The 27,553-nt window shown below is 39.2% G+C and overlaps 1 long non-coding RNA gene across 1 annotated transcript; it reads right to left on the bottom strand.

Moving 5' to 3' along the window:
- LOC140847476 (uncharacterized) lies at positions 1-27,553 on the bottom strand. Its single transcript, XR_012127529.1, has 3 exons — positions 27,121-27,553; positions 1,807-1,921; positions 1-110 (listed from the first exon to the last, which is right to left on the bottom strand). It is a non-coding gene; the product is annotated as an uncharacterized lncRNA (long non-coding RNA).

Genomic DNA, 27,553 nt, shown 5'->3' with positions numbered 1-27,553 from the left:
GCCAAGTTACTTTCCCGTAATCAGACTTTTCAGTCTGGACTTCCTATTTCTTTCTCTGAGTGGAGTGATCCGGACAGTGGTGTGATTAAATCTCCAATGTCTCCTACAATCTAAAGTAGGATAAAATTTGATGTGTAGGGAAGACGTGCAGGAAGACAACACAGAACGTCCTTTGACGGGGAGCAGAATAATGGTGCCAGCTCGAACAGACCTTATTGAGGCCGATATTGCTTGAAAACAAAGAAACTTATAGACTTAACTGCCAATGTTCTTATTTAAATGCATCCTTTATACACAGAGAGCCTGCATGGACACTTGTCTCCTTATATACCTATATATATATGTCTATATATATACCTATATATATACCTTATATACCTATATATATATATATGTCTCTCCTTCTCTGTCACTCTTTCTATATACACACAAGCATTTATTATACTAAAATATACAGAGTTTATATTATTACATATTAATACATTGATCATCAATATCTGTATGCTAATGTATATATTCATATGTAAATAGAACTATCTGTGCTAATTAATATATTAATAGATATTACATTGTATTATATAGCTGTATATTATGTTTTTATTATAGATTATTAGATGTTATATTATTGATATTAATGCTATGCTGATTAGTAATATAGTTTTGTAGAGTTTGATATCAAGTTTTCTAAGTCCACTACGTTTGTTAACTTCACGTTGTAATCTTCAAAACAGCCATGTGCCACAAGGTATTTTGATACCCATTTTACACACAGTGTGCAGATGCCCCAACAGGCAGCTTATACCTCCAGCCCCGTAACAAGCAAGTGCCAAGTGTTAGCAGTGACGTGGTTCCAGGCAGTGGTCCAGAGATCCCTTCCCAGCTCACATGCCCTGCTGGACACGGGCATGGGATCTCACTTGTCACCACGTGCATAGGATCCCACTTGTCCCCACGTGCACGATGGCACTTCAAGAGGCTATGAATGTCCACAGAAATCTGCCCAACTGAATTTCCCAGCTTCAAGACCAGTCATGGCCATGTAAATTTCACATCCATTCTCCCTACTAAGGGGATGGAACCCCATCTCTTCCCTATAATAATTGTGTTTGCACCTCCGAGCCAAAAGAGGGCGACGAAGGATCGTCTGTGACTCTTGGGTCTCTTGCTAAGGATGCAGATGCTGCAAAGCAGGAGCTTTGGCTGCATGCAAGTGAATCACCATGAGTCACTAACAGCTTTGCATCTATTTAAGCAGCTCCTAGAGGGAATGTTCTCCATGTATTGAAATTTTTAAGCCCCATTATTCTCCTCATCGACAGCCACATTCATCATCATCCACAAAGAATGGAAAATGTTGTGTCAGCTCCCAAAGTGCTGTGTGCCCATTGCACAACGTCTTGCGTGCTTAATGCATTTCCTAATGGTGGTTCCAAGTCATGGGGGTGGGGGGGGAACAGAGGGTTTGGAGCAGAAGGCCAGAATCTCACTAGAGCCTCTCCTCCTGTTGGGGACAGCCCTGCCCATCCTAAGACAGACATTGATACCCAGTGTGCAGATAACCAAGACTTCACTCCAGGTAGTGAAACCCCATGAAAAACCCTCTTAGAGGGTTATCTCTAACCCTCTTAGAGATAATTAGCTAGCACACATATCAAGCCACCTCTGATTTGGGGAAGCACAAACACAAAATGGAAAAAATGAGAAGCTACCGCTGATGGCATTCAGATGTTCAGATTGACTCAGAAGCTCTCTGGTAAACACAATAAATAAATAACTTGTTGGGACATTCAAGGACACCCTGCTTACCTTAGATTGGAGTTGGTCATCCACAAGAACTGCAGTGGCGATACGCATATGAGAACGTTAGAAATTAGCAGTGGACTTGGCTTGGGTTGGCCAGAGCAGAACCTGACATGGGGACCTGCGTGCAATTGAGACACAGGGAAAAATCAGTGAGGGAAACATGGGGGTGGGTGAAAGAAATAGGGGAGGGGAAAGGTATACAAGGAAAGAAAATAAGGAAGGAGAAATAAATGAAAAAAGACCAGCCTTCAGTAAAATCCAGCCCTCTGGGTTTCTGGATATCCGTCCTGATGCCATGGTAGGGATACGTATCCTGGTCACGAGGGTGGGGAGGTCGGGGGCACCTTTCCAGGCAGAGCAAGCACATTTCCGACAGGAGAAAATGATGTGCACTGGCCCGGCAGAGGGTCTGGGCAAGGTCCCAAAGCAGCTTCTATCAGACCAACTCACTCCGACAATGAAAAATCCCTTTAAGCTTTCCTTTAAAATGACATACTTTTTCACGCTGTGATTGCTAACAGGGACCCCTCAGAAACTGGGAAGTGTTGAATTGAGATTAGATAATGGCTTGTTGTGCAGGTACTGAAGGTCATGGTTTCTGAATCTTCCACGTATTCCAAGTGTCAGGTAAAGATTTGTAAATGAAACATTGTGTTTTTGTTTTGTTTTGTTTTCTTTACAAGATTTATTGGTATGATTTCAAAATCATTTTGTACCTGTGTTTTCCTGGCTGATAAATCCTCATACTTAGCTAGAGCTGATGCTTAGAATAATGATTTCTCAATGAGAAGTTGAACTGGATTTATTAGCGGGTTTTATAAATCAAGCGCAGAATATATAGTTTAAACTTCTAAGAGCACAGATTTATGTGTCCTTGCAATACATCATGAGAGTAAGTATTCACAATGTCCTACATTGTTTTCTTTTTTTTGGTGGGGGGGGAGGGTTAATCTGGTCGATTACCGGGTAAATACTTCATGTCTTTTAATTTATTTCATACCCATAATTAGAACTCATCATTTCAGTAATATCATTCGATTTATGGTTATCCTAGATGCATGCCTTTAGCGGAGTTTGGAAGCCTGCCTGCATATTAACAGCTACAAGGAGAATTCACTAATCCCTGAGAATGAATGACAGATGCACAATACTAATATTGAATCCCATCCGTAAAGGACAACGCAGAATTAAAAAGAGCTCTGCTTCCGTTCTCAAACAGGCACTAGTTAACAATTATTATGAGGTGGTCATAATTCAACTTTATAATTGTATAAAGTTTCATGATCGACTTAACACGTTTATGCCCACTTCCTTATTTTATTTGGACCTTTGGAACTAGGCAGGATACTGATTATTTTTTCAGTTTCGTTTATGAAACAAGGCTCAGACTCTGTGCATATCCAACGGCACTGAGACAGTCTTCAGACCAAGTCCCCTGTGGGTTCTGGCATCCGGTTCTCTTCAGAATCCCACCATGACATGCTTTCGCTTGGACCTCCAGATCTTAATCCCAGGAGAGAAACTATGCAAATTTGATCTCTCCTCAAAGTCCTTATACATAAGAACCACACAAAAGGTTAAAACTCTGACATGTCATTCTTTTATGCCTTCCTCCAACACCACAGGAGGGGCAAACATTTCAACAAGGCACGACAGACACAAACCACTTCTACAACTGCTACTGTAACCTTTCTCTCAGGGTTATATTCAGGGCCAGTTTCCACAGGACTCTGGCTGGAACTCATTTGTTACGTTTGACACAGACTAACAGTTATGCCCAGAGAGGAATCCTGTTAGCCTTGCTGCTGGGCAGCTCATTCAATAGCTGTCAGACGGTCATAAAAAAAGAAATATGGATTTAATTTTCAATAGGGGATTAAATACTTTGTTAATATTATTAAAGTAACATTTTAAAATTTTAATCAATGATTAATGCCGTTCTGTGAAAGCCGCATGCAAAGGGGACTGTTAGAGAAAAGGTGTTCAATATTCTATATAAATGACTAGCATTTAAAAAGATGAAATAAGGAGAGTTAGAAGTTGAAAGTAACAAGATTAGAACAATGTTGAATAAAGTGACTCTGTAATTCCATCGCTCAACCACAGCTGGAGAGAAACGGGGACACAAAAAACAATGTGTAATCCTATAAAAAATTCTAAAAAGTTACTGAAAAATGAATTTTATTGAATTGCTGGAGCTATACATGATTAGATGATAATCATGATTTGAGAATTTCCTACAAGTTATTGACAACCTCCCCAGGAGGATGCCTCTATACTCAATATTTTGCCTACAATTTCAGAGTTTGAGAAGGTCCTGACTTCTATCCATAGATTTGTTAGAACTGTTATCTCTTCAATGGTGGTTTTGGGATTTCACTGTTGTGACCATTACTGTAATAACTTAGGGACACTACAGCATTTAGAGGAACATTAAAATAAAACAAAATGAAAAGGAATTATACTATTTCCTACAGACTGTTGAAACGTTTCCACCATGTAGTCATTTATAGACAAAAGCTCTCAAGAAGTATCTCTCAGTCTAGAACCTAACTCCATGTTATATCATCTCGCAAGCAGTATTTTTTTCACACAGCTTTAATAGGCACTAAATTTTCCAGGAACACAGCTGCCAAGTAATTAGAGGGAAAATTGAAGTTTATTTGTTTGGAAGCTTACCCAAGAGTTGTGAACAATTTCAGAAAAATTCCAGCACTGTTCATGATATTTTAGTTATTGGTACAAGCAATTCACCCCCCAACTTCTTTGGGCTTCTTCGTTAAGTCATGTAGTGAAAATATGTGTTATATTATGACATATTACTTTTCATTTATTTCTTGTATTACTGCAGCCAGGGAATTTATTTTTACTATCACCAGTATGACGATGATGATTAAATTATGCGTGTTGGTAAATTACGACATAATGGCTAAGATTGCTGGGTTCATATTTGATCATTTATCAGATTTGTGACCTTGGGCAAGCTATTTACCTCTCTTTGGTTTAAGTTCTTCAACTGCAGGATGCTGATAAAAACTACTTATGTACTTCATAGAACTTTTGAAAATCATGTAGGTTATGGTATATGGATTTGTGCCTGACACCTAGAAAATACTATATAAAGTTAGGTATCATTACTAACCAGTAATATAATTGGGCGAGAACAAGGTATATTCCAAGTGTCTGTTATAGATGTGGGATATTTGTTCTTGTTGGGGACTTAAGGAGCTTAGTTGATAGGTTTAATTAAAATTGCCTTTAAGACTATAAGATCTACCTTTAAAAATATAGGTGTATTTCACTACTTTTCCCTGAAACTTATCCTGGGCTTGGCACCACTGAAATGCTCTCCCTTACCTGTGAAAGAAATCCTAATTAATTCTTGTAACTTTACAGAAATTAGACATTCTTCCTTTATTCCTCTTGGTATATAGACCCAATTTCCTTCTGACGTCCTATGTGTTGATTGGAAGGATTGCCATTCAGAGATGTCATTTGCCTCCGATGAGGGATATTTTTGTTCCCACAAAAGTGACTTCATGCAGTCCTACTGCACACCACGGCCATGCCACTTTGTTTGGGGCTATTCATGATGTCTCTGGTTACCGAGTCTACTGGCCTCACATCCCACTGTGATGGCCACCTTGCGCATCCACAACTTTTCCACCAAAATGGTGATGTCTCAGCATCTTGTTCCTGGTGATAAGCAAGTAAGATGTTGGTTTGTACTAGTAAAGGTTGGCAACCGTGATGATTCCGAGAAATGGCATGGATTTCATAACGTCTTGTAATACAAGTCCAATGATGCATTATTTTCTTGGCTCTGTTTTAGGCAGCGGGACCAGGAAATCTTACTGGCTATGTAGATTCACCTTCCTGAAGGAATATAGATGGCTTACACTTCTCCCTTCATTATCTGCCTCTCCCAGCTTCACAAGCACCTGTTTGCTCTCCATCCACCCCCAAAATTAATCTTCTTTAAAATCCGTAACTTGGTAGACTCTATGACACAATCCCACCTTAATACAGTATGTGGATCCAGCTCTGTCTGTGTTCCATGACCCTTACGTCGCACCCTGCCTTTCAATATCAGGGAAGAACAAATGGTAATTCGTTATTAGAATAAAATAATTCCACACTACCTCCACTGAAGATCTCAGCAAACCTAGTCTGAAGAATTAGCCTAAGGATTAATTGAAGAAGTAAGTCACCCACCTTGTAGATTGCTACATCAGGAATGTGTGTCCTCTGTGTACAAGGACAACATTTTCTTGGGCAGCACCAAATGGCAGCCAAGGTGAACCAGATACGATATCATCTGTCTCTGGAAGATCCAGCACAGCACAAAAACGTCCTAAGGTCTCATTTCATCAATTGTAACAGTGGTGTGGGAAACGGTGATCACTCCATTTTTTTACATCACTGTATGAAACCCATCCCCCACACCAAAATGACAGCTTCATGTTCCAGAACAATCTTTGCTTCTCCTAATGAATCAGTGAGCTTCCGTAAAACTACCAGCTGGAATGTGTCCTGGTCCTAGTATTCTGGAATTATGCAAACAAGAAAATAGGGGTGTTACATATGCCATGATTTCATGTGTCAGTCATGACTTCGCCTGTCCTCATATTTTCTAGAACAATCAGTATTTCATTCTGTAGCTCCCTAGTAACCTTTAGTGTTTACACTTTTATACTGAATCAGTAGAAGCAAATCAATCTTAAGTTACCCTCTGACCTTTTCCCAGGGGATGGAGCAAGTCTTGGAAAGAGGTCGGGAAGTTGGGGAAGCCATTACAACCAAGTGGAAGTGGATTTATGAAAGAAGCTTACCTGGGATATGGGGTATGTTTTCCTGTCAGAAATACAAAATTTCCCCTTCATCTGCAGCCTGGTGTGGACAAACTACAGCTCAGAGAAAACAGCTTCTTTCCTCTCCCAGGAACACGAGATGTGACATTATTTCAAAGTATTGTTTCACATGGCAACTCCATGTCCTGCCAAATCGTTTATTCACCCCTACTTCAATAACATAGCTGGGTGTGGCCAGTTAATCTAGGGGCCTTATAAATGATTTAAATAATCTTAAAAAAACAAGGTGCTTTCCAAATAATCCAATTAAAAAACTGGTCAGAGGAGCTGAACAGATACTTCTCCAAAGAAGAAATTCAGATGGCGAACAGGCACATGAAAAGATGCTCCACATCACTAGTCATCAGAGAAATGCAAATTAAAACCACAATGAGATATCACCTCACACCAGTAAGGATGGCCAGCATCCAAAAGACAAACAACAACAAATGCTTGTGAGGTTGTGGAGAAAGGGGAACCCTCCTACACTGCTGGTGGGAATGTAAATTAGTTCAACCATTGTGGAAAGCAGTATAGAGGTTCCTCAAAAACTCAAAATAGAAATACCATTTGACCCAGGAATTCCACTCCTAGGAATTTACCCTAAGAATGCAGCAGCCCAGTTTGAAAAAGACAGATGCACCCTTATGTTTATTGCAGCACTATTTACAATAGCCAAGAAATGGAAGCAACCTAAGTGTCCATCAGTAGATGAATGGATAAAGAAGATGTGGTACATATACACAATGGAGTATTATTCAGCCATAAGGAGAAAACAAATCCTACCATTTGCAACAACATGGATGGAGCTAGAGGGTATTATGCTCAGTGAAATAAGCCAGGTGGGAAAGACAAGTGCCAAATGATTTCACTTATTTGTGGAGCATAAGAACAAACAAAAAACTGAAGGAGCAAAACAGCAGCAGACTCACAGAACCCACGAATGGACTAATAGTTACCAAAGGGAAAGGGACTGGGGAGGATGGGTGGGAAGGGAGGGATAAGGGGGGGCAAAGAAAGGGGGCATTATGATTAGCATGTATAATGTCAGGGGGGCCCAGGGAAGGCTGCACAACACAGAGAAGACAAGTAGTGATTCTACAGCATCTTACTACGCTGATGGACAGTGACTGTAATGGGGTATGTGGGGGGGCCCTGGTGATGGGGAGAATCCAGTAAGCATAATGTTCCTCATGTAATTGTAGATTAATGATACCAAAATAAAAGTAAATAAATAAACAAACAAATAAGTAAGTAAAAATAAAAAAAAACAAGGAGCTTTCATTCACTTAAGAAAATATCATATATGCCCAAAAGAAATTATTTTGGTAAGGTGGTCAATATTAACGGAGTGAGATAGTGTGGAAAATTCAGTTCTCCCGCTTCTGAGAAAGTTGTGTCACCAAGGAATAATTCCTAGAAACACTGAAAAGTTTTAAGGCTCTTTCACCCAAACTATCTTTTGCAGAATAAGAGCAATTGCAGCTTAAAGTCAATGTTGGTCATTTTTCCAACATCTGTGTCTGTCATATTTATGTTCCCAAAAACCCCAAATAGTCTCAGGAAAGTTAACTGGTACAACCACAGGGAAATGCCTCTGAATTTGGTCTTCTGTCGCAAAGCAGGCTTCGGTACAAAATAACATCTAAGAGATTGGTTGGGGATTCATTCATCCAATCAGCCTGAGTTTATCATCTAAGAGTTCTATATAAAGTTAAGAAAGAGATGCACTGATGGAAACATCTTTTTTTCTCAAATACTTGTTAATTATGGAGGTGTTACAGGTTGTCTGCATCAGGTATGCTATTTATTACGGATGTATGTACATTCAGGGGTTATTGATTTTATAATAGAACAGGGAACAAGGAATACATTTTGGGATTCAGATACACTGGAAGCTGGTTGGACTGGAGAAGGTGGACGGGGATGGGAAGAATGAATATTGGGAAGCTTTCAAAGTGGGTGTGATAATGCAGGACTGTTGATTTGTGAGTTATCCATGGGGCCAGAGACGCTGAGGCAAAGAGCTGCACTGGTGCAGGTTGCTGTCTCCAAGATAAAGAAGACACCGTAGTATAAGTGATTCAGCTCTTTGACATCACATATGGGGAACTGTAGGGCTGGGGAACGTTTGGCTGTCTGTTCAGAAAAATACCAAAACATATTTCTCATCTGTGAAAAGATAAATATAAAATCTCAGCAATGTATTATGACAACACTTATTCTAGCTTTATAGGCAACTGCCATCTTTGGCAGGTGTCACAATATTGGACCCCAAATATTATGGGAATGCTTCACTTGAAAAATACTAATTCTGCCTCTGTCATACGATGCTGCACACTTTATTTCACTCCCATAATTGAGGAGTTGCTTTCTTTGAAATCATTTCCAATTTCCTTTTTCTTTTAGTAAGTTTCTTTCTTCTACGCCTTTCCCAAAGAATGGGTGATAATAAATCAATTCCTCCATATATTTATTGCCGTGCCTAGCTAAGCCGTGCTGTTGCACATTAATAACCTCATGCCAATCAAATTCACCATTTCTTTTATCTCAACTTTGAACCAAAAATGATCTTGATGGATCCAAGCATTGCCGTCCACCAGGTTCAGTCCTCATTAAATGAGAGATGTTACTGTTGTCTCTTAAAATAAAAAGTTTCGCCACTTTGCTATCAGAGAATTTGGTTATGTGACAGTGTGTGAGTTCCCCTGTTGAACTTTTTCACCATCTACTCTAGGTTGAATGTCCATGATGTGCTCAGACACATTAAAACACAAATGATAAAAATTACATTTTATAGGAACATTAGATAGATTATAAAAATGATAAGCACCAAAAGACTGTGCATGCATGTTAGTGGCTCACAGAACCTGATGGACAAGAGAGTAGCAGCGAAGTACCATGGCCTCGGGGAAACTATCAGAATACTGTCCCCTTAGAGACATGGCCATGTAGGGAAAGAAGGAAACAGGAGAAAATTAAGGGTCTCCCCCTGCACCCTCACCACCCTGACCACCATCATCCATTTAAAAAGACCACATTTCACCATAGCAACCGAGGAAAGCAGTCTTGTACAAAAAACTGTGTTCACAAAATGCCAGGATCTAAAAAGAGATCAAACCAAAGAAAGCTGTTGTGGAAAGAAACAGTACTATGAGATGCAGCAGATAACAAACCTCAGTGCAAGGAGAGAAATCGAACAGCAGAAGTTCCTGGTTCATCCCAACACCCCGAAACCCTGACATAGTATAGCTCCAGAGCCCAGATGTGCTCACCGACCTCCAGCCATCTCAGCAAACCCCACCGCAGAGGCCCCATTTCCTGGCTTTGGGAGAAAAGCTTCTTACAGTAAGGATGCCCCCACTGGCTGCCAGAATTACAGGTGTCCTGCCTTTGGTGGCTGACCTTCCAATGGCTCTTTTTCTTTATTTTTAAAGATGGCACCTCTCCAAACTCAGATCATACGTAGCATTTCAGGCGATCGTCCAAATGTGTATAACTCCAAGTGGGTCCTGTGCTTTGAGCTAGAAAGTGTGATCAAGGCCACAGATCATCTCACTCCTCGCCACCAGACTTATTCCACAGGGTGCAGAGGTCATGGAAGGCTGATGCCAGGTGTTCCCAAAGTAATAACTGAGAAGAGAAAGTTGAAGAGAGGAGACAGTTCATCCGCCACCTTCATTCCCCGCCCATCCCCACGTGGATCTGGGTAATGTTTGATGACAATGGGACTTTCCTCTGTGACAAATTCACATGTATCTCTCTCCTTTCCCTCTGCCCCACTCTGCTCCCTTGGTTAGGAAGGCTTGGCCTGATCCACCGACACCGCAGGGCTCCACTAGGCCTCGCAGGCCTTCAGGACGTTCAGAGGCTGAATGCTAATTATGGTGTCACCACCTCGTCTTCTGTGAAAGCTGTGGGGACATGCAGGCCTGCAATGCACGCCAGTTAAAGAAGGAAAATGGGACACTTGCTGATAATGGGGGCGGTCACCCGGGACACAGCTTCTCCACACCCTGGAGCAGTGTGTGTGCTTGGAAGAGGTGCTGATGTGTTCTTTAGTGCACCCCAAATACAAGGACTGATATGAAACCTGGGACAGTAACATGCACCAAGGTGGACTCCGTGCATGGTCGGACCTTCTCTGCCCTGATGGAATTCAGAAGGTCATCCGTTCTCAGAAGGAAACACAAAGACAGACAGTGAAAGGTTCACTTAAGCAGGCAAAGGATACCGTGGCTTTGATTTTTATCAGAGCAATCATATGCACATAGAGGCTCCTTTACAAACACAGGCTTTAGTAACAACTTGCTATTAAAGACAAGTTTAGGACATGCATATTTCAATTCAACTGTATATAAAAAGAATACACATTTTAATTCTGTGTATATTTTATCTGTTTAAAAATAGTCACTAATTTACTTAAGAAACATTTACTGAGCATCTACTCTATACTGAGAACAAGCTCTTCCTACAGAAACCATGGTTTTTTTCTAAGGCTTTGTTTTTTTTGTGGCTTAAGTTTTTTTTTAAAGTAACCTTGTATGTGAAAGTAATTTCAAACTTAGAGAAATGTTGCAAGAATATTACAGCAACATATGTTTTATCCAGATTTATCTGGTATAAATACTTTGATCCATTTGTTTTATTTTTGCTTTATTAATAGATGATATGTAGAAATAGGTAGATAGGTGATAGATAGATAGATAGATAGATAGATAGATAGATAGATAGATAGATAGATAGATAGATAGGTAGATAGATAGATGGATAGATAGATAGATAGATAGACAGACAGACAGTAGATACCGATAGAATGATAGGAAAGTAGATGATAGAAGCATAGATACAGACAGATAAAATAAGATACATAGACTAGATAGATAAGGAGATAGGGAGATTAGATGAGAGAGAGAGATAGTAGACACTTTGTGACCATTTAAAAATAAGTATTGTGGCCCTTTACCCTGATATTTTAAAGTCTATTTTCTAATAGACTGTTCATTGAATAACCACAGAACAGTTTTCAACTTTAGTATATTTAACAGTTAATATTGCCTATTGTACTACCGAATTTCCAGTTTTTTATCCAATCAAATAATGTTCTTTTTAGGATCCTTTCTCTCCCATTAATGGTCCAGCCTTGGGTAGTGGGTTATAGTTTTTGTCTGTTTCGTCTGGAAGAGTCTCACTTTTTCTTTGTGGTAACACCAACATTTAGATGAATTCTGGACGCTTATTCATCAAATGGTCCTCAATGTGCATTTGCCTGGTGGTCCCCGTGTTCCATCCCTTGTCATGCATCCCTAGCTGAAGGGTTTCCTAAGCAATGTATCCATATTCAGCGCCTGTGCCCAGCAATGCTAAATGTTGATGACATGGTAGGTGTTTTCAAGTTTCTTCACTGCACAGTTTCTTTTTTTATCCCTTCTGCACAGACACAATACTCATTAATGATTCCTGCTCAAAGGCATCTGCTATGATGAGAGCAAACTGCTGATTTTTCCATGCCTTTCATGCTTACCTGCCACATTCTACTGTAAACATTTTTCTTCCCCATTCACCTGTATATTTATTAGTGGTGTGGACCCATGGATTTTTTGTTATTTTTCATGCTTTACTGTAACAATATGTCTTTTTTTCCCCTAGCCATAAGCAATTATATATACATTTTGTAATTTTTTATCATACACTAGCATACCATATGTATGTATGTACATATTTTAAAAAATAATGTGTCACTCACAGAAGATCACAAAGAGTGTCTCCGTCTTTTTCACAGCTGCATAGTACTCCACTTTGTGTCATAATTACTTCAACCATCTATTTGAGCATTTAGGTAGCTTCCAATAGTTATACCTACCATGACTAATAGTGCCATAGAAATAGCCTTGTGCACATGTGTTTCATATTGTTGGAGATGTAGAAGTGGGAACGTTGCATTTCCAGAAGTGGGATTTTTTTTTTTTTTTGAGAGGGCATCTCTCATATTTATTGATCAAATGGTTGTTAACAACAATAAAATTCTGTATAGGGGAGTCAATGCTCAATGCACAATCATTAATCCACCCCAAGCCTAATTTTTGTCAGTCTCAGAAGTGGGATTTTTGAGTTGCATGGTAAAGATGTATGTCGTCCTGTTACATACTGTCACTCCTCCCGAGAGCCACTGTATGTCTTACAGCCCTAAGGGCAGTATTTCCAAAGAGCCTGGCCAACAGACCATATTGCCAAGGTGTTGATAACGGTCAATATAGAGAAGACAGTGTTGTTTTAGCTTATATCTCTCCCTACAAAAGTCAAGTTCAACACCCTTCCATATAACGGTCATTAAAAAAGAAAAGTCTTGTGTGTCAGTTATGAGTTTGTGCCTTTGCCTACTTTTTAAAAAATCTGTGGCTTTTCCCCACATTTTTTTAAGTCTTTGTATATTAGGGACTATCAGCCCTTTATCTGTGAGAAATATTTTTTCCTCCTTTGTCTTTATTTTTAACTTTATTTATGGAGTCTGATTCCATGTGGAGCTTTCTGTAATGTCAAATTTATCATCTCTTGTTTTATTAAATCTGGATTTTGTGTCATCATTACAAAGCCATTTCCATACACCGAGGTCATAGAAGAATTTTCCTAGTTTTCCTCCTAGGACTTTTGTGATTTTGTTTCCTTTAATTTTTCGTCTCTGGTCCATCAGGGATTCATTCTTGGGTATGGACCTAATGTCTATCGTTTCTGAAATGGCTGCATACATTTTTCATCATGCCATTTATTAAAACATCCATTCATCCCCAAATGACCTAAAACCTAACTTGGCTACACAAGATTTCCGTGTGTCCTTGGAGGTACTTCTCTACTTTATTCTTGGGTTAGTCTAACACTGTAAAGACTTGCTCTAAATTTTAATCTCCTTTGGAAGAGGAACAAAATATACCTTCTGGTTTTTTTTTTTCAGGTCTACATTTTTAAAATCCTAAAGCATTCCCCTCTTCCTCATAAATCTCTTTAAATAAAAAGAAAATATTTTGGGGTTTGATCAGTGACATATCACTTAGTCAGGATTTTACTGTGTTTACAAATTCCTAACCATTGACAACACAAAATTTATCAGTAAGCTTTTATAATGCATTGATTAGAACAATTAGAAACAAAATGAAAACACCTTAATTATAAGGGGCTTATCAAAATGATTTACAAATGATTCATTATGAATTGTAACTATGGTAATAAGCTGATGATCACTTTTAAGAGACTATAGTTTACATTGAGTAGCACACGGTAAATATCTCTTCCACATTTCAACATTCTGTTATGAAATGTCTGGACTAAACATATGGGCTACTTGGAGACAGAATGTTTGGATAAAAATGCTCTTCTTTATTAGAGTTCACATCAGGTTATTACTAGACCCAGCAGTACATATAAATTGGTATCAGGGGACGATGTGAGACAGCTTGTCCTTCCTCGCAAGATTAATTGAACATTAAATCACCTTTGTTTGAGAGTGAACTACAACATCACCAAGCCCTGTAATTCTCCACCAGGCCTTCACTTGTTTATAACAGACAATGCTAAAGCATCTCAGTCTTAAATAGTGATGCTCATTAAGTTCAATTACAGAGGAGATAATTAACAGCCTGTGTCATCAGTAATGAAGACCTCAGATCACCCTGTTCACTTCCACACATACGGCACACGTATGCCCTATATTCCCACCCATGTACCAAAAACAGCACTCGAGGGGTAATCGGTGGGGAAGCCTGCTTGGGACGAACCTTGGCAAAGTTAAGAAAAGGCACCCCAAATTTGAAACTGAATTTTATTCCAGAAGTATCACAAATGGATATAAATCCTTAATGAATTGTCAGTACATATAGAATTCCATATATTTATCTTATACATAATAACTTAATTTTTTAAATGATAATAAGTGTGTTTCATGTAGATATATCCTTTTTAAATATATTAGTGACATGTTGTCTAGCCAGGAGAAATACGTTTATAAAAACCAGTTAGTCTTCTTACACTATGTTTTCCAGAATTGGAAAATGGTTTCCATGGTGTAATAAACCACCAAGGATATAAAAAAAGAGCACAATTTCACTTATGTATCTTTTCAGATAAACCATGATTAAAATTAGTACTTTATCCCTTGTTAAGATGCTATTAGATCATAAATATCTTAACAGATTCAAGGTACATCAAATAAAAGTATCTATGGTACATGTCTAAGTTTAGACAATTTAGCTTTTTATTTTTAGTTGCACCATCTTCTGTACCCATCCTACACCTTTTTTGACTCTTTTCTTCTATCCTCTGTCCTGTCATACAGGATTCTGAATCAGCCTCTCATTATCCCCAGTGCCTGGGTTTCTCTCCTGTAACATGAGATGTGTGTTGGTCAGCATCCAAGATGGTGAATCAGCTGTATCATCAGCTAGGAACAGCTACATCATATTCTTTGTTGAGAAGAAATGAAGGCTTAACTGGCAACAATATTGATCATTTAGTCTGCATGGAAGCTGAAAGAGGATATGGTGGCGTGAGTCCCAAATATCTGCTTCTGATGACCCTCAAATGTCAAGTGGACTTTGTGTATTTAGAAGTGAAGTTAGCCATATATGTGGGGGGCCACTTCTCAAATCCCTGTTCTATTCCATTGATCTATTTGTCTATCTTTATGCCAATATTATGCTGTCTTGATTATCACTTGCCTATGTCTTAGAATTCGGTACTGTGACACCTCCAAATTTGTTGTTCTTCTTTTCCAAAGATTTTTCTTTTCTATTGCAGCTTCTTTAGAATTTTAGAATAAGTCTATTCATTTTGACAAAAAAAAAAAAAAAACCTACTGATATTTTGACTGGGATTGCTTAGAATCTGAAGATTGAATTGTAGAGAACTGACAACTTGGCAATACAGTCTTCAACTCATGGGCACAGTAGCCATCTCCATTTATTTAGGTCTTCAGTTTCACTGAGCAATGTTTCATAGTTTTCAGTATACAGGTCTCACACACCTTGTGTCAGAATTATCCCAAAGTATTGCATACACTTGATGTTATTGTTACTGATACTGTTTTCTCCATTTCAGCTTTTGTGTGTTTATTGCTAGTATTTGAAATACAGTTTAATTTTGCATATTGATCTTTTATCTTGCAACCCTGCTAAATACATTAGCAGTTCTAGTAGGTTTCTTTTGTGGATTCTATTTTTTGCATAGATGATTAAATAATCTGTAAATACAGTTTTAATTCCTCTCTTCCAATCTGGAGACTTAAAAAAAGAAATGTCCTCATTGTAGCAATTAGAATCTCTAGTACAATGGTGAGAAGTCGAGAGAGCAGACGTGTTGGTCTTGTTCCGATTTTACGGGGTCTGGCGGGGAGATACATGTTGAAGAATGCTACTAGTTGTGGGATTTATATAGATGCTCTTTATCAGATAGAGGAAGTGCCTTTCTTTTCTTATTTGGTTGAGCATCTTTTTAAAAAATCAGGAATACACACTGAATTTCAAAAATCTTTTTTTCTACTAATATGTTTTTTTTAATTGGGTAGTATGACATTGATTTGGAATGTTAAAACAACCTCATAATCTTGGTATGATCCCTCTTAATAATGGTTTTTAGTTATCCTTTTTATACTGTTTTGCTATACTTTGTTAAACAATGTGTTTAGAATTTTTGACTATGTTCGCGAGGAATATTGGTCTGTAGTTTTCTGTTCTTGTGCTATATCTGTCTAGTTTTATACAAAAGTATATTTCTGTTTTTCTCTCAGCATATACTGTTATTGTCATGCATTTTAGTTTTACATGCATTATAAATTCCACTGTACATTCCGATCATTTTTGCCTAAACCATCAATTATTTTTTAAAGATATATACATAAGAAGAAAAACCCATCTTGTAGATTCACCAAAGAGCTTTCTTTTCTTCTGCTGTTTATTCTGGTGTAAATCCAAACATCTAATGTCATTTTCCTTCTGGCTGAAGGAATTATGTGGACACTTATTTTAGTGCAGGTCTGCTGGTCATGAATTTCTCCAGGATTCATGTATCTGAAAATGTCTTTTCTTAACCTATGCTTAATTTAAGATATTTGCTGTTGGGTATAGAACTCCAGGTGACTTTTTAGAAACTACATTAAATATGTGTCTTCACCATCTTGTTTACACTGTTACTGACAAGAGGTCTAAAGTTATTTTTATCTTTATATAAAACACATTTTTTCCCTCTAGATGCTTATTAAGATTTTATCTTTATCACTGATTTTGAATGTTTTGATTAGGATGTGCTTTGATAAAATTTTTCTAATATTTCTTACACTTGAAGTTTGTTGAAATTCTTAGATCTATAGGTTTATAGTTATTCTTTAAATTTTGAAAATTTCTGACCATTATTTCTTCAAAGGTTTTAAATCTATTTCATTCTCATGGATGGGAAGAATATTGTCAAAATGGCCATCCTGCACAGATTCAGTGCAATCCTTATCAAGGTACTAATGGCATTTTTCAATGAACTAGAATAAATAATCCTACAATTTATATGGAACCACAAAAGACCCCAAAAAGCCAAAGGAATCTTGAGAAAGAAGAACAAAGCTGGGGGTATCATGTTCCAGGACTTCAAACTATACTACAAAGCTACAGTAATCAAAACACTATGGCATATGTAGGAACAGATACATAGATCAATGGAACAAAACAGAGAGCTCAGAAAAAAACCCATGCACATACGGTCAGTTAATATATGACAATGGAGGTAACACTATACAATGGGGAAAAGACAGTCTTTTCAATAAATGGTGTTGGGAAAACTAGGCAGATATGTGCAAGAGATTAATTTCTAACTCTATACACAACATTAAACTTGAAATGGATCAGAGACCTAAATGTAAGACATGAAACCATAAAACTCTTAGACAAAAACATAGGCAAAACTCTCTTGAACATGAGTAATTTTTTTCTGGATACATCTCCTCAGATGAAGGAAACAAAAGCAAAAATAAACAAGTGGGACTACATCAAACTTAAAAGCTTCTGTACAGCAAAGGACACCATCAACAACAAAAAAAGGCAACCTGTGGTATGGGAGGATATATTAACAAATGATATATTTGTGATAAAGGGCTAGTATTCCAAATTTGTAAAGAACTCATATGACTCAACACTAAAAAAACAAGCCAATTAAAAAATGGGCACAGGACCTGAACAGTTTGCCAAAGAAGACATGCCAATGGCCCACAGACACATGGAAAGATGCTCCATATCGGTATTCATCAAGGAAATGCAAATCAAAACTACAATGAGATGTCATCTCACACCAGTCAGAATGGCCACTATCCAAAAGATAAGAAATAACAAGTGTTGGTGAGGATGTGGAGAAAGGGGAACCCTCCCACACTGTTAGTGGAAATGTAAATTGATGCAGCCACTATGGAAAGCGGTATGGAGGTTCCTCAAAAAACTAAAAGCAGAAATACCATATAACCCAGTGTTTCCACTTCTAGGAATTTACCTGAAGAAAACAATATCTCTGATTCAAAAAGATATATGCACCCCTATGTTTATTGCCACATTATTTACAACAGCCAAGAGATGCAACCTACGTGTCCAACAGTAGATGAATGGATAAAGAAGATGTGGTACATACACACAATGGAATACTATTCAGCCATAAAAGAAAAAAAATCCTGCCATTTATGGCAAAATGGGTGGACCTAGAGGGTATGATGCTCAGTGAAATAAGTCAGATGGAGAAAGACAAATACCATATGACTTCACTTATTTGTGGAACCTAAAAACAAAACAGCAGTGGACTCCTAGACACTATGTGACTCGTGGTTACCATGGGGAAGGGTTTGGGGTGGGTGAATGAAATAGGGGAAGGGGATAAAGAGACTCAAAATCACAATCATAATATAAATTAATCACAGGGATGAAAGTACAGCATAGAGGACATAGTCAATAGTTGTGTACATCTTTCTATGTAAGCAGATAGTAACTGCACTAATTAGGGTGAAGATTCAATGACAGAGATAACTGTTGAATCAGTATGTTGTAGACCTGAAACCAGTATAGTGCTGTGTATCAACTGCACCAAAATAGAAACAATTTGTATGTCCTCTTTCCTCTCCTTTGGGTATTCCAGTTGTTCATCCAATGGGATATTTGCAGGTTGCCACAGATCATTTATGCTCTTTTCAGTGCTTTTATGTATATATTTATTTATTTCAGTTTTGAACAGTTTCTGTTGCTATGCTTGAAACTCCCTAATATTTGAATGTAGAACATTGTGAATTTTACCACTTTGGGGTTGGGTATTTTTATACCACTGAAAATCACAGGCTTAATTCTAGGATTTCGTTCAGCCGTTTGGAAGGAGATGTATCTCTTCTTGTCTTGTTTCAAGGCAGGACCTACCCAAAACCCTGAGCAGTACACAGGTTATGGGCAATGATTTCCTCCTTCCTAAGGGGGCACCCCTCAGTCCTCTATGCGATGTCTTAGGTATTATGAGATGTCTTTTTCCCCCACTGGTTACTGGGAACAGACACTATTTACAGCCCTCTGAGCACTAAGCAGTGTCCTATCTATTCCCTTGGGGGGGTCCTATCCCCATCCTTGAGTAATAGGCATGTCCTGCATTAGTCACATGCCCGATTAGTAATCTGTTCAATCGTTTAAGGGGTGCCCTGTGCAACTCTTTGGCATTCTCTAGGCAACCGTCTCTTTCTCTGCAAACTTAGTTCTCAAAATCCTAAGGGTCTTGTTCTCTCTACTCTCAGATCCACTGCTCAACTCAGGGAGTCGGCTGGGTTCTGTCTGTGCCCCCCTCCCTGTACCATTAGCTAGAATCTCCCTCAGGGCTGCAGGTGCACCACCATCATAGGGTTCGTCTCCCTGGCTACACAAGCTCCTAGGGTTCTGTCTTCATTGGTTGATAGCCAGTGTCTTGAAAACCAGTGCTTTCTTCTTTTTTTTTTTCTTTTCTTTTCCTATTGGGGAGCTAATTCATTGCTCCTTCTTAACCAAAAGCAGAAATCTTAAGTTTAACTTTCTACATCTTAACTTATATAATTCCTTGTTATGAGAAAATCTCTGGAATAACTCATCTGGCTGTGAAAAATACCGGCCTTATGCATTTCAGAGCATTTAGCATCAGGAATCCTGTCACCTGGCTACTGCCCCTAATGCCAACGTGCATTTGCTACTGCCGTCCGTCCAAGGTCTCGTCGTTTTTTCTGTAATGGAGAAATACTGCAGAACAGGGGGCTGGACTTTGGAGCCAACATCTGTGGGTTGGCATTATGGCTTCAAATTTCACCTGCTGTGTTCCGGTGGGGAAGGTACCAAACCTCACACATCTCCATTTCCTTATGCATCATGTGGGGATAACAAGAGTGCCACCTTATCAGGTGGTTTTGAAGTCTGAATGAGCTACTATTTGTAAGACACTCAGAACAGGGGGCTGGCACGTAAGACCATATGTGGTGGCTAAAAAAAATAGTTCCTCCAAAAAGGAATTATAAATGTTGCAGTGAGATAATGGGAGAGTACTATGTGTGATTTCAGGAACCATTATGGACACAAATAGCTATCTCAGTCCAGTCGTAATGGTTTTATCAATAAATTATGCTTAACCCTTTTATAGCACTCCATCACATCAGTACTGTTTTTTAAATGGGTCATCCCAACAAGATTGAAATTAAATCATTAATCTTATTTTTGATTCAGAATTCTAATGATACTTGCTACTAAATACACAGAGTAATTATCAGCCCTCCAGCTACTCACAAGAGGAAAAAAAAAACTGTTTTTTAGAAGACTTGGATAAACATGCGCTTAAAAGAGAAATTTAAATGATGTTATGACAAAATGGTAACTGGTAAGGATGGAAGAATTAGGTTCATGCCCCGATATACTCAAGGTTTTAATAGATTCAGGGAAGCACATCTCCTGAGATGCCCTTTTTGAAATCGGACATTTATCATGTGCTTTTTCCCAGGACGGTCGGATGGGGTGGCCAGGTTTCCCAACTGTGATGGAATAATCCGAATGTGGAAAGAGCCAGGGCCCGTGAATGCTTTGCATTTACAGGTTCATCCTACCATTTCCATCGCATCTCTGTAATTCCAGTTCAGTAGTCATAAAAGAACACCATCCGGATACAGAATGCTCAGGGATTTATTGGAGACACGAGTTTTAGTGTCGTACAGCAGACACTCAGACACCTGGTAGGGAAATTGGGCATTTCATGTTCATAGTCTCAAAGGTCATCTGACTCCGAGCCAGGTAGCTTGGGTTTAATTAAGTCCTGATTCACAAGCCCCACAATCCTGGTCCCTAAATGCTCCATGAACTTAGCAAAGTCAGGGAAGGGACAATGCAAGGGTGGCCTTCAGTCATGTGTCACAGGGGATAATTACAGGTTCCAGAAATCCCTTTCCGAGATAAGTCCCTGCCCTGTGTGAATCACCCCAGAGGACAGCCTTGAGGGATTAGTAGGGTGGGTAGGAACAGCGCCATTGTGCACTCAACGTGGTCTCTGATGTTCTTACTCACTTTATGTTTAGCAGCAGTCTGTCTGCAAGTACTTGTTGCCCGCTCCTCCGTCAGCTCCCCCAATGTGCACGCTTACCTTCAGGATGGGGGGCCCCGGATTCTGCAGGATGCCCTCATTGGGAAGTTAGAGGCATCAATACTCAACACAAGGTCTAGTCCATCCTTCACTCGTGCCTGATTGACTTGTGGGAACAGGAAGACGGTAGGAGGCACCGTAGTCATATAAATAGGCATGATACCACACAGTGAGAACAAACACCCTCCCTTCATTGTCATGGGATTTCAGCCTTTCGCAAATCTAGACCCCTAATAAAGGTTTTCACCTGGGTGGATGTAGCCTACCTACATCCCTACATTCCAAACATACCTAGTTTGGAAAGAGAAATGGCCACCAGTGGAGGTATCAGGGTACTGTAGTTTAGGAATTAAGGAGAAATGCCTCTAAGTATCTGAAGAATGAGTATCTCCTTTCATTCTAGATCATAATCTTTAGATAGGAAACTGCAAAGAACAGGATTTTCTCTTTGACTCTTAAAAGTCAACGGAGTAAAACTAATGCGATAATGAGTTTCAGATATTTTTGAAGAGCCAGAAATTAGTGACAATGACTGTCTTTAATGATTTTCCTCGTTTTGCATTTCTTGAAAGTAAAATAAAAACAGATAGGGTTGCACCTGTCTTTTGATCAGGAACTAGCCAGGGTTAGATAGAGGATAATGCATCAGTCCCACCAGAGGCGGTGTGTCCACCAAGGGGCGTCACCCGGCTGGGACTCGGGAAGGCAGATGCCCTTACTTCCTGTCATTGTAGCTTTGGGACCAAACTTCCTCAACCACCCCTGAGACAATACCCATGCATCCTAACACCAAAGATGCATGATGTTTCAATACACGGGACACTTACTTCCCTACCAGCCTGCCTACTACGCTGTTTAAGATCCCCCCCCAGTCTTCAAGACTTCAGGAAAGTTTGCTTTAAACAGGTGCTTCTCAAATTTCAGTGTCTATACTAGTCACCTGGGAAACGTGTTCTAGTGCAGATTCTACGGTAGGCATGCGTTTGGTCCTGAGATTCCACGTCTCCTACAGGCTCCCAGGCAAGGAGAATGTTACTGGTCCAAGAACCATACTTCCAACAGGAAGACCTTAAGGATGTTGGATTCATAAATTCCAGACCAGGGCTCAGGAGGAATGCTCACAAAACATGTTTGGTTTTTAAACATTCGAGTTACATCCTGACACCCCAAAGTGAAATGAAAACTTAGCAATAATCCTATTAATTCAAAGCCCAGGCCACATGCAGTCCTCAATTAGGTGGAAAGATTATTTTGACATGAAACAAATTAACAGCTGAAACATAAAACGAAGCCAACAGATTGGCCATGACGAGCAAAGGGGAAGAAATGCAACATGGTTTACAAGACAGGAAACAAAAATTCAAAAATAATACTGACATTTAGAAGCAAGACAACAGACTGAGAATAAAAATGCACCAAGTGCAAATTGTGTCCATAATCTGTGGGTGATTTACATTTAAAAAAAAAAAAACACCGGTGAATTCTGAAACTTCCTTTGTAGATATGGATTCCTCCCCCCTTTTTTTTCCTTTGAAAATATACTAATGCCTATGTGAGCCCCATTTTTCTGTAATGTTTTGCCAGCAGCTGGTAGTAGACCTCAGACAGATAAAAATGATGGTTCTTTTAAAAAGGGGGGACAGTATTCAAATCTGTGAAATCAAAGTTGGATTGAGGATGTCATTAATTAATTCTCCTTTATTTTTCATAAAGGATCAGAAAGAGCAAATAATTTATGATGCTACTTTTGTTCTTTTCAAAGGATCAAGAAAAAGGATATTCCAGATGGCATCCATTTCGGGGACCTGGGTAAGTGTGAGACTTGAAATTCGAAGACCTGGTATTAATTTTTTCTCCATGGTATGTTCCCACCCAAACCACGGAAGACACATGGAGCCTTATCTCTGAAAGAATCCCAGGGCGCAGTGTAATAAACAAGGTTCCTTCTGCCCCCTAGTTCTAGGTTTTCCACTCAGTAAGGCTGGGTCGATACCTGAGAATTTTGCTTTTTAGCAAGTTTCCAGGACATTCTCACCTTGCTGGACTAAAGACCACAGTCTGGGAACTACTGTTTTATGTCATAATATCTCCGCCAGGTTACCAAAGAATTTCTTGACCTTTTTTTGCATGTGTGCAAGAATTAATTAGCACTTAGAATGTTTTTCCTCTTCTTCCTCTCATATAATACAAATGACAAACGCATATGTACGTGCATTGCAGAAAAAAATAAAGAAAAAGGAAACAACGTATAAAGAGTAAATGTATAAAGAGAAGCCTTCTCTTGATTTAAAAATACCTAAATTTCTAGCCCAACCTATCTGTGTGAAAGAAAGAGCACCTAGAAAAATTTTCAGAGGCTCTGAAACCATTTAAGAAGAAAATGGCATAAGGTTTGATTACATATTAAAGTGAATCAAAGTTGACCCTTCTAACATACCACTTTTGGTATTAAAATATTTCATTTTCAATTAGGAAATCTGCAGTGGTTCAAGGTCTCATCAGGGATAGGAAATTCCTATGCCCGTTGGTCCCAGGTCAACCCAACCAGGGTTTTTCTGGGAAACTAAAGAATTTCCCTGAAGAACAGGGCTGATCCCTCACCAAGTCTGGTTTATTTCTGTTTGGGTCCTTATGAGAAGTGGGGCTTTTCCCATAGGGAAACAGATGCAGTTCATCAGAGAATTAAACTACTAGTTATCTGTTGCACCTGTAGCAAATCACCATGAATGTACTGGCTTAAAACAACACAGATGTATTGTCTTATGGTCCTGGGGGGGGTCAAGATTCTGATGGGGGTCTTCCTGGGCTAAAATGAAGATGCTGGTGAGATGGCATCTTTTTGGAGCCACTGAGGTACAGGCATATGGCATTTAGGTGCCCCTGTGTAAACATGTTTGTGTGTACATATGTAGTTTTAATCAAATTTGGACAACAGTGGACATACTATGCTTTCAACTATTTTCTTCATTTGATATCTTCTGAATTTCCCCCTCGTCAGTTAGAGCTGCATCATGGGATGAGTGGAGACTGTTCGGTTATATGTCTGTAAGTGTATTTGGGAAATAAATATGCCCCATTGCTTGACTTCGAAGGAGCTTTCTACACATGATTTTAACTTCATACCAATCTTGGTATCTCAGAAAACCTGTCCTTTATTTTTTAAAATTTCCTTGGATCATCTACAAAATATGTATGTCCAAGAGAATTTTAAAACGTTTCTTCAAATTAGAGCTTGAATATTTGATAAATTTGCATTACATTGGAGTGGAATTTATCTTTGTAATTTAAGTCTTCCTAGATCTACACGGGCCATGTCTCTCTCTTACGCAGTGTTTGTATTAATTAAATCAGGTCTATTTTTCCTAATGTCCTCCCACTGAGTTTAAGAATCCATTGTTCTTCACAAAAATCCTGAAACTTTGTTAGTAATTATGTTTGTCTTCTCATGTTTGTGGCTATTGTGTAAACAATTAACATGTTTCCTAACTGGTTGTGGTTTGAACATAAAAATCAGATGGATTTTCTGTCTTCTAATAGTCAGTGACAAATTTTTTTAATCCCTGAGCTTCACCATGAGCTTAAATCATTTTGGATATTATTTACTTTAGTTGACTATTTTGGTCAGCTATGAAAGCATCTTCAAAAATAAAAAAAAATTTGCCTCCTCTTATCAAATATGTTCCTCTTTCTTTTACTGAAGAAATATTGTAAACAAAAATGGAGTGAGAATTCTTGTCATACCACTGGTGGATATTCAGGGAAAGTTAGTGTTTTGCCTACAGGTGACTGTATTTTTGAAGTAAGTGTCTGTCTTTATCATGTTAGGACTTTCCTTTTCTTGCTGTTCTATTAAGAATCATTATTAGGTGTGGGTGTTGAGTTTTATCAGATTTGTTAATGTTACCTAATCTATGAAGGAAACCGCCTGCTCTTTCTGCCATGTGCCATTAATACACTGGGCTATATAATTGGGATTTTATAACATTCACCTGCCTCACATTTCTGAAATAATCCTTAGTATTGACATGTTCTTTCAATGTCCAGATTTCTTTCTCTGTTCTTGAGAAATTGTATATTTACCAGAATCCTATGCTTCTGAATGTAAAACAACATCGTATGGCATGATTCTTTGACAGCTCTCTCAAAGCCCCTTGGAACCATTTGTCTAAGATTTTCACCTCTTTTTGAGTCAATTTTAATAACATGTTTTTGTAAAAATAATACTCTAGTTCATTCTCATTTTCAAATGTTATATATATATATATATCTTTGATAAATGTTTTAATTTTTCTGTATTTGATTGTATAAAATCTTCTCCCTCATATTTTGGATACCTGTAAATTAATTGTCTTTCATAGTTACATATCTGACATTATATTATGCTGTTCCCTAGAAAATCATATCTAGCTTGATTTTACAAAAATACATTTCCTCTTCTCTAAATCATTCACTTCCACTATTATTTATCACTTCTTTTGCATGTGGTCTCATCTGTCTTCAAAGTTCCTAAGTGAGTACTACGTCGCCTGTCTTCCTCTATTTTTAGTAATAAAGCAGCGTTAACGCTCTATGCGGTTTTCCTTAAGCCTGGCCGGCCCAACACTCTGTGGGTTGAATATAAACTCACACATTGTTCACTTTTGGTCTATTGATGCAATTTTAATATCCACCTTCTCCCTCCTTGCCCCCTCCTCATCTTCCACCCTTCTGCCAGAAACCTTAGTAACATTCTAATTATCATGGGAAATACTCTTAAACCCTCTTTACCTGAGAACCATCTTTCACATCCTCCAGTCCGGTGTATGCTGTCCTCTCTGTTCTGACCTGACCTCCCTGCCAAGCTTCAAAGCCTGCATCCTGTCCGGGAATCCTACCCTCTAGCTCAGAGGCTGTGCACTCGGTTCTTTGAAGGGACCACAAAGTACCTTCCCACCTTTCCCCTTGGAGGAACCCTCTTCATCAAGATTCAACCCAGTTGCTCCGTCACGTGCGAGTCCGAGTCCATTTCCCTCCAAAGGAGAGCACGTCGCTTTCTACTTCCCTCCAGACTCAAACACCCCCTTTTTCTCCCATTATCATCTCCGCATTGTCCTTGCATTGCATCTCTTCCCTTCCCTGTCTCCCGTGGCTGTGTTTGATTATAGAAATTCACCTCCTGCACAACTTCAGAGAGGACTGGCAATCCATTTTTGTTGAGGGAATAAATCAGTCTCCATTACCTAGGTTGCCGCACCCAGTTCATGATTTTCCCCCTGTCTGGCCCATTTTCTGAGCCAGCCGTCTCTCGCATAATCACGCCCTGAAAGTCCAGAGCATGAGTAGATAACCCAAGCGCTGTGATAATTCCCTTCAAGGACCTTCTGACCTCATAGTGATGTAACTGCCCCTTGGGCAGGCCCAACCTCGGGCCCCTTGGTGAATTTAGTCTTACAGTTGTAGCCATAAAATATCAGAACCAGAAGAACTTTGGAGGGGTCTGTTCCCTGCACTGAAAGGAGGCAAGCCTGAGCCCCCCTGTTACTGGTCTGAACATACCGTTCAGGTACAGAGTGTAAGGACTGAAGCCTGTTTCCCTGAGACATGCCCAGTGTCATCCATTACCCAGCATGGGTCTCCCTGTCAAATGCTGTGGATTCCTGACCCCTGTCCTGCACTGCTGGGAGCCTGTGACTACTCTGTTGACCACACCCTGACCCCACCATATTAGGGAAAACAACACCACTCTCAGGGAAAATGCAGCTCTCGGACCTTCCAGTGAAAAAGCAAATCCTCCAAATATACTAAGAGACAGTTTTAAAAGTGTAGTTTAAGGGGTAAAAAGAGCCCTTACCTCTATTGCTGATGGGAGTAGAAATTGCTGTCATTTCTGGGGACAGATCTTCAGCAACGTGCTTTAGAACCTGTGTAACTGTTCACTGTCAATATTGTAGGTGATTCACGATGTCTGTCCTCATACTTGTGAGAATCACAGCCCATCTCCTGGGCACCCGTGATGTCACAAGCACACAGAGCCCCAACATTGTGACATCAGTATGGACTGGGCCTCGCAGCAGTTGAGAGGTGAGATGCCCCCAAGCCTTAGTGGTGCCTAGCCCAGAAGGGGGGTGAGGACAGGGGTGAGCTCACCTGCTCTGGGATGTTGGAGAAAACGATCACTATAGGATACAAGAAGTGTATCCCTCTCTCTCCCGTTCCTGGCTAGAGTGATCGATCCCTGGACGCACAGAAACAAGGAGAATTCACAGACAGAAGTTGTTTGCACA

This window comes from Manis javanica, chromosome X (genome assembly GCF_040802235.1).
Source record: "Manis javanica isolate MJ-LG chromosome X, MJ_LKY, whole genome shotgun sequence".
Classification (NCBI taxonomy): Eukaryota; Metazoa; Chordata; class Mammalia; order Pholidota; family Manidae; genus Manis; species Manis javanica.
The sequence above is the reverse complement of the archived record's forward strand: the minus strand, read 5'-3'. Positions and strand labels throughout refer to the sequence as shown.